Raw genomic sequence first — 8,518 nt, 5'->3', positions numbered from 1 at the left:
TTACACATGTAAAAAATGGAGGAAATACATATGATATTTACAGTCCAGAAGTGCTTAAATACAAGAAGAGAAATCTTCATTTTTGTGATTTGTATACTAGATTCAAATTTATTATGGACTAAATCATATTTCCCAAATGAGAATCAAATTTGATTTCATAGTAGAGTCAGTTCTAATTCCTAGAAATATTGTTTAGGTAAAAAGAAAACATTTTTTAAATTAATTGCCCATCTAGAGAAATAACTACAATGCAGAATATGAGGCCATAAATCTTATAAAAAGAGTCAGTTGTAACTAGGGTAATTTAAAGTGTGAACTTCTCAATATCAGATGAAAATGTTTATTATCCAAGAGACATTGCAGAAAGTGAATTGTCATGGACAGCATTTTTCATATTAAGTAAAAGTAAAAAGAACAAGTCTTATCCAACATTTTCACTTCTAATAAACAGAGAGAGTAAAACTTATTTATTTTATTTTTTTGTGACAGAGACAGAGGGAGGAACAGACAGACAGGAAGGAAGAGAAATGAGAAGCATCAATCAGACAGACAGGAAGGAAGAGAAATGAGAAGCATCAATTCTTCCTTGCAGCACCTTAGTTGTTCATTGACTGCTTTCTCATATGTGCCTTGACTGAGGGGCTAAAACAGACCGAGTGACACCTTGCTCAAGCCAGCGACCTTGGGCTCAAGCTGGTGAGCCTTGCTCAAACCAGATGAGCCCATGCTCAAGCCGGCAACCTCGGTGTTTCGAACCTGGATTCTCCCTGTCCCAGTCTGATGCTTTATCCACTGTGCCACTGCCTGGTCAGGTGAGAAAGTCAATTCTTAGTAAATGTTGCCATGTGCCTGCCTACCTAATAACACTATGACATTTGTAATTAGATTTGTATCATATCCTTCCCTATTAACCATTTATATGAGAACAAAAATTATCATTGGAATGAAAGTTAACTCTCTATAATCTAATTGCACTAATTGTTTCCAGAACTAAAATCCATTTCTACAAGGAGACCTGACTTATGGGAAATTTATAACTTATGGTGATAAAAATGACATTTCATTTACACATTTTGATTTTGAATAAACACATGTTTTTGTTAGCTTTTTGTTGCTCCCTATGCAAAACTCAGTTTAATAGGTCCAAATATGCAGAATTTAGGAGCATGTTACTTATTGCAAGTTCATGAAATATAGTCTCTTTTAATTTGTATGAGATCAGTTTTAACCCCACATTTCTATTACTACTCAGTAAAGGGTGATCATTGTCATTTGCCCAGACAACAAATCTAGTCAAGCTATTTGTTTGGAGCAATCAATCATTTGGTTTATTCTTCATGAATGTAGAAGCAATCTTATTTCAGAGGAGAGCTGGGCACTCCTGAACTGATATCAAAGTCAAAATAATGACAAATGAAATGTTCCATGATTTGAAGAATTTATTTACTTTGCTACCTCTGGTCATCTGTAAATTTGCTCATTGGCAGTGGTATTTGAGATCGAAGTGTTCTCTCTACCAACATGCTTGGTACAAAAGATAACGTCTGTATGATCCTAAGAACTGGAGAGTTCATAATAGGAATTTTGGAGAATGGCTATATTGGACTAATGAACTGAATTGACTGGATTAAGAAGAAAAAGATCTCTTCAGTTGACTACATCCTCACCCATTTAGCTCTCTCCAGAATTTGTTTGCTCTGTGTAATGGTGCTAAATGACATCATACTGTGTTTTACTCAGAAGTTTATAAAATGATAAGTTAAAAATAGTTAATATCTTCTGGATGCTCACCAACTACCTAAGTATATGGTTTGCCATGTGCCTAAATGTCTCCTATTTCCTTAAGATAGTCAATTTTCTTTCACCCACTGGATGAGGTGGAGAATTGATAGAGTGGTTCACTGGCTCCTGCTGGGCTGCTTGACCATTTCTTCGTTAAACAGCTGTATACTAACAATGATACTTAATTATGATTTTGAGTTTTTTAAAATTGCAAAGCATTTAGAGAAACATCACTGTATAGTTCCATGTGAGTAAAATTCAATACTTTAACCCATTATCACTCTACCCTGTGGGCAGTTGTCCCATTTTCTGTGTCATTGATCTCATTTTTCCTTTTAATTATGTCTTTAGGAGACATACTAAACAAATAAAGCTTAATGTTACAGGCTTTAGAGACAGGAGCCCCCGTAGGGGCCATGAAAACTGTGACTTCATTTCTCCTTCTCCTTTTTGTAGACTTTCTGGCTTCTCTTTTGGCAACGTTTAGCTACCTTGTGAAGAAAGTAAGTCAGCTGTGATGTTTGGAGGGGTTATAGCAATTCTCTATCCTTCAGGTCACTCACTTGCTTTAATTATTGGAAATCACGAGCGGAGACAAGCATCTGGGGGATGCTGAGATGTGGAAAAACAGCGTGTGTGCTGTAAAATCTTGGCTTTAAAAGCAAACCGTGTTATTAAATAAAAATGAAATTTTCTTATGGATACTTTCTCATTTTTTCAGTTACTTTATTTGTTTTGGGTACATATATTTGTTATTGAGACCCACAGCACATTAATAAATACAGTTTTTATGTCTTTTTACACCTCAGAAATCTCATCTTTATGCTCCCTTCCCTCCAAGAACTTTAGGACCCACATTTCTCTTTTTATCTTCTTACTGCAAATGTTAGACATGCATTGCCCAGGTAAATCTCTTTAAGGTTTTATTTGGCCCACAGTAAAGTGAACCCACACTGCACTATCTGGCTTCTCATTTTTCCTATCAGATATTTTCACTGCTGGCCCTTCATTGCATTCCCTTCAAGCCTCTGCTGAATCCCTCCCATTCAGTTTATTAACTAGGAACTCGGATCTCTGTTCTGCCTGGTTCCGTTTCCCATTATGGATTGCTCTCCTCCTAGGTGAGTGACATTTAGGTGGTCTCCTAGGTAATATTTCCTAGTTGACCTTATTCTGACATCTCCTATTTATATATTTCCCTTGCAATTAAAATTTTCTTCAAACAACTTGCATTTCATAATGTTTATAAATTCTATGCTTGGATAGACTTTATATATTTCTGCAGGTTCAGATGAAATAAATGTTTTATAAGATTAGTACTTCTGGGAATGTTTTCTGGCATTAGTTTGAGGTTCTTTTTTCCGTGTTCTGTTTCCTGTATCTCCAATGTTTCCGATATCTGTAATACCAGGACTGGGGTTCAAGGTGTAGGCATGTGACAAAATGCTCTCTTGCAGAATACTTTTTATTTTTATTGTAGTAAGAACATTTAATGTGAGATTTACCCTTTTAACAAAATTTTAAGCAAATAAATGCAATATTGTTAAAGATAGGCACAATGATGTGCTGCAGATCTCTAGAACTTATTCACAACTGAAACTTTATATCTGTTCAATACCAACTTTCCATGTCTCTGTTCCTTCAAGCCTGGCGCCACTGTTTTACTCTCTGCTTCTATGAATTGGACTAGTTTAGATACCTCACGTAGAGGAATCACACAGTATTTCTCTTTCGGTAACAAACTTATTTCACTTAGCATAGTGTCCTACAGGTTTATTCATATTGCAAGATTTTCTTCTTTTTTTTTTGCTTTTTTTAGATTTTATTTATTCATTTTAGATGAGCGAGAGAGGGAGAGAGAGAGAGAAAGAGAACGAGAGGGAGAAGGGGGGGGGAGAGCAGGAAGCATCAACTCCCATATGTGCCTTGACCAGGCAAGCCCAGGGTTTCGGACCAGCAACCTCAGTGTTCCAAGCCGACACTTGATCCACTGCGCCACCATAAGTCAGGCTCTTCTTTTCTTTTAAGACTGAATAATATTCTGCTGTATGTATATATCTCATTATTTTTTACTCATTCCTCTGTCAATGTTAATATAGGTTGCTTCAACATTTTAGTTATTGTGAGTAATGCTGCAATAAACTTAAGAGTACAAATTATCTCTTTAAGATCCTAATTTCAGTTCTTTTGTATATATTCCCACAAATGAGGCTGCTGGATCATAGGATAGTTGTAGTTTTTAAAATTTGAGGGACTTTCTTAATGTGTTCCTCAGTAGCTACATTGTCACTTCCACACTATACAACACTAGTCAGCATAAAATCTACATTTATTTGTTAAAAAAAAACAATATCAACCATATTAGTCTGAACTTTATTTGGGCAATAGCATTATCATAGTTATTGTGAGCACTTTATTTACCAAAACACTACAGAGAAGGAGATGATGTACCTGGGGTAGGGATCATTTCCAGAGGACTGTGGTCACCTGTGAACAAGGCTACATAATGAGGCAATTAGTCCAATAATCATGGTAGCTTCTCAAGAAGATTTGGGCTATAAAGAAAGAGAGAATTGCATTCCCAAGTAAGGTATGAGTACTCCAGAATTATTCCATGGAGACACTAGGCAGCAAAGTCTTTTTCAGCAACTGTGAATTAGATAAGCCCTTCAGAACAAGAATTAGTCTGTAGAAATGAGATAAATTTAATCATCTAATGTGCCCAATAGGTTACAAGGGCTAACGATCTAGGTACTCAGATGCAATTTGGCAGGGAGGAGCGTGGAGAGTAGAATAAAACACAGGGCTTTACTCTTTTCCCTCTTGTGTATACAAATGCCTGTGGAACATTTTGAATAAAAAAGTCTAAAAGTAAGTAATAGCCTGACCAGGCGGTGGCACAGTGGATAAAGCATTGAACTGGGATGCCAAGGACCCAGGTTCGAGACTCCGAGGTTGCCAGCTTGAACACAGGCTCATCTGGTTTGAGCAAAAAGCTCACCAGCTTGGACCCAAGGTCGCTGGCTCCAGCAAGGGGTTACTCAGTCTGCTGAAGGCCCGCGGTCAAGGCACATATGAAAAAGCAATCAATGAACAACTAAGGTGTCGCAAGGAAAAACTGATGATTGATGCTTTTCATCCCCGTTCCTATCTATCCCTCTCTTTGACTCTCTCTCTGTCTCTGTAAAAAAAAAAAAAAAAAAAAAGTAAGTAATACTCTTCTTTATCATGGTTTCTTAACCTTCAGAAACTGTATACATATATTAATATATATATCATGGCAAACTAAATGACCAGTAAATGTTCCTTGACTAATAAGACAATATATTATTTTAGAGACTTTGTGCCATATAATTGTTAATCTGAACAACCAAGATGAAATGAGGCAAAGTATCAGCCTGACCTGTGGTGGTGCAGTGGATAAAGCATTGACCTGGAACACTGAGGTAGCTGGTTTGAAACTCAGGGCTTGCCTGGTCAAGGCACATATGAGAAATGATGCTTCTTGCTCCTTCCCCCTTCTCTCACTTCTCTCTCTAAAATGAATACATTACAATCATTTTAAAAAGAGAAAAGAAAAAAATGAGGTAAAATATATTTTTAGAACCAAATAATTTATATTTAATGTTAACCTTTTCAATTCCCTGGAAATATCTAGATCTTAATATTAAACCAAACTTTGGAATGTTAGCAGGAATTAATAGGATCATTTAACAAAAATAAGGATTCCTCTACAGATTTCAACATTGACCATTTTCTAATTGTCAGAAATGTTTGACATTTGCCAGGTAAAATACAGGATATTCATTTAAATTTGCATTTTAGTATCTCCTAGAAGTAGTTATCTCATGCACTTGGGACAGACACTAAAAGGGTCTGTACTGTTTATTTGTAATTCAAATTTAGCTGAGTGTTCTGTATTTTTAGTTGCTAAATCTGGCAGGCCTGTCGTGTTTTAGTAGCATGGGTCAAAAGAGGAATAAATCCAAAGTTGCAGAATGTAACCAGAGAAAGACAGTGTGGAGCTAAGAAAGGGAACTGGCCTAATTTGCATCTTGACAAACTGTAACTCAACCTAAATGGACCAGATGTGGAAACTAAAACTTCCTGGGAAGGTAAAAGGACATACAGCAACCAGGCCAGGGATCGCCAACTGTATTGTTTGTCAAGATTAATTAGGATTGAATGAAGATAGCTACAATCTTTATTGGTCATTTCAGTTTTCCTTGTAGGACAGACTACAATAAAAGAGGTAAAGAAATTAAGAGCAAAATCTATGAAGTAGGTATGGATGGCATACTACATCAGTTCAAATAGAAACAAATTGGATTTTTTTTTTAAAAAATTCCATTGACTTGAAAGAGAAAAAGAAAGAGAAGTATGAACTCACTGTTTCACTTAGTTGTTCCATTCAGTTGTGTACTCATCGATTGCTTCTCCTACGTGTGCTGACTGGGGAGTCAAACCTGCAACCATAACATAACAGGTCGACACTCTTACTCAGGGACCTGGCCAGGGCCTGCAGATTCCTGTGTTTTAACATGTCAAATGAAAAAGTAAAGAGAATCTTAATGATCATAGCAGTTAGAGGCTTTTTAGTGGAGATTTTAGGAAATGCATTTATTGGATTGGTAAACTGCATGGTCTGGATGAAGAATAAGAAGATTGCTACCATTGATTTAATTCTCACAGGTCTGGCCATATCCAGAATTTGTCTTTTGTGTCTAATACTATTTGATTGTTTTATGTTGGTGCTGAATCCAGCTCTCTGTGCCATCAATACACAAATGAGAACCTTTTTTTCTTCTTCTGAATACTAACCAGCCATGTAAGTGTCTGGTTTGCTACCTGCCTCAGCATTTTCTATTTCCTCAAGATAGCTAATTTCTTCCATACTCTTTTCCTCTGGATGAAGTGGAGAATTGACAGGGGGACTCCTAGGATTCTGCTGGTGTGCTTGGCCCTCTCTGTGTTCATTAGTCTTCTTGTGACTGAGAATTTGAATGGTGATTTCGAGCTTTGTGCCAATGCAAAGTGGGAGAGAAACTTAACTTTGGATAATTTAAGGATAAATGAAGCTCAACGTGCTTCCTACCAGGCATGGAACAGTGTCAACCTGTTAACACTGTTCCCCTTTTCTGTGTCCCTGGTTTCATTTCTCTTCTTGATCCTCTCCCTTTGGAGACACATCAGGCAGATGCAGCTCACTGCCAGCGGGTGCAGAGATCCCAGTAGAGATGCCCACATGGGAGCTATCATCAAAGCTATCATCTCCTTCCTCCTGCTTTTCATTTCCTACTATTTTTGCTCTCTCATGGCTGATTCTAGTTCCTTCCTGTCAGAGAATGATTTAGCTGTGATCATTAGTAAGTTGATAGCTCTAAAAACTATCCCTCAAGCTATTCATTTATCTTAATTCTGGGGAACAATAAATTAAGACACAAATCTCTCCGGATGCTATGTAAAGTAACACATACACTAAAAGGAAAAAATTTCTAACAACATAAACTGATCTGAAGACAAATTTTCATTTTCTAAGACAAAGGAAGACACAATGTTTCTTTTTTTTTTTAATAAATTTTTATTAATGGTAATGGGATGACATTAATAAATCAGGGTACATATATTCAAAGAAAACATGTCTAGGTTATTTTGTCATTAAATTATGTTGCGTACCCCTCGCCCAAAGTCAGATTGTCCTCCGCCACCCTCTATCTAGTTCTCTGTGCCCCTCCCCCTCCCCCTAACTCTCTCCCTCCCTCCCTCCCATGTCCTCCCTCCCCCACCCCTGGTAACCATCACACTCTTGTCCATGTCTCTTAGTCTCATTTTTTATGTTCCACCAATGTATGGAATCATGTAGTTCTTGTTCTTTTCTGATTTACTTATTTCACTCCTTATAATGTTATCAAGATCCCACCATTTTGCTGTAAATGATCTGATGTCATCATTTCTTATGGCTGAGTAGTATTCCATAGTGTATATGTGCCACATCTTCTTTATCCAGTCTTCTATTGAAGGGCTTTTTGGTTGTTTCCATGTCTTGGCCACTGTGAACAGTGCTGCAATGAACATGGGGCTACATGTGTCTTCACGTATCAATGTTTCTGAGGTTTTGGGGTATATACCCAGTAGAGGGATTGCTGGGTCATAAGGTAGTTCTATTTGCAGTTTTTTGAGGAACCACCATACTTTCCTCCATAATGGTTGTACTACTTTACAGTCCCACCAACAGTGAATGAGGGTTCCTTTTTCTCCACAGCCTCTCCAACCCGTCTTGTTGATAATAGCTAATCTAACAGGGGTGAGGTGGTATCTCATTGTAGTTTTGATTTGCATTTCTCTAATAACTAATAAAGCTGAGCATCTTTTCATATATCTGTTGGCCATTTGTATCTCTTCCTGGGAGAAGTGTCTGTTCATGTCCTCTTCCCATTTTTTTATGGGATTGTTTGTTTGTTTGTTGTTGAGTTTTATGAGTTCTTTGTAAATTTTGGATATTAGGCCCTTATCTGAGCTGTTGTTTGAAAATATCATTTCCCATTTAGTTGGCTGTCTGTTTATTTTGATATCAGTTTCTCTTGCTGAGCAAAAACTTTTAATTCTGATGTAGTCCCATTCATTTATCTTTGCCTTCACTTCTCTTGCCATTGGAGTCAAGTTCATAAAATGTTCTTTAAAACCCAGGTCCATGATTTTAGTACCTATGTCTTCTTCTATGTACTTTATTGTTTCA

At 37.0% G+C, this 8,518-nt stretch overlaps 2 pseudogenes; both read left to right on the top strand.

Annotated features, from left to right (window-relative positions):
* The first annotated feature begins 1,521 nt into the window (after nt 1–1,521).
* LOC136319301 (taste receptor type 2 member 8-like) lies at nt 1,522–2,398 on the top strand (annotated as a pseudogene).
* A 3,925-nt stretch (nt 2,399–6,323) lies between these two features.
* Nucleotides 6,324–7,281, top strand: LOC136320039 (taste receptor type 2 member 7-like; annotated as a pseudogene).
* Nucleotides 7,282–8,518: the final 1,237 nt, after the last annotated feature.

This window comes from Saccopteryx bilineata, chromosome 1, assembly GCF_036850765.1.
Source record: "Saccopteryx bilineata isolate mSacBil1 chromosome 1, mSacBil1_pri_phased_curated, whole genome shotgun sequence".
In the NCBI taxonomy this organism is placed as follows: Eukaryota; Metazoa; Chordata; class Mammalia; order Chiroptera; family Emballonuridae; genus Saccopteryx; species Saccopteryx bilineata.
This window is presented reverse-complemented; position numbering and strand designations above follow the sequence as displayed.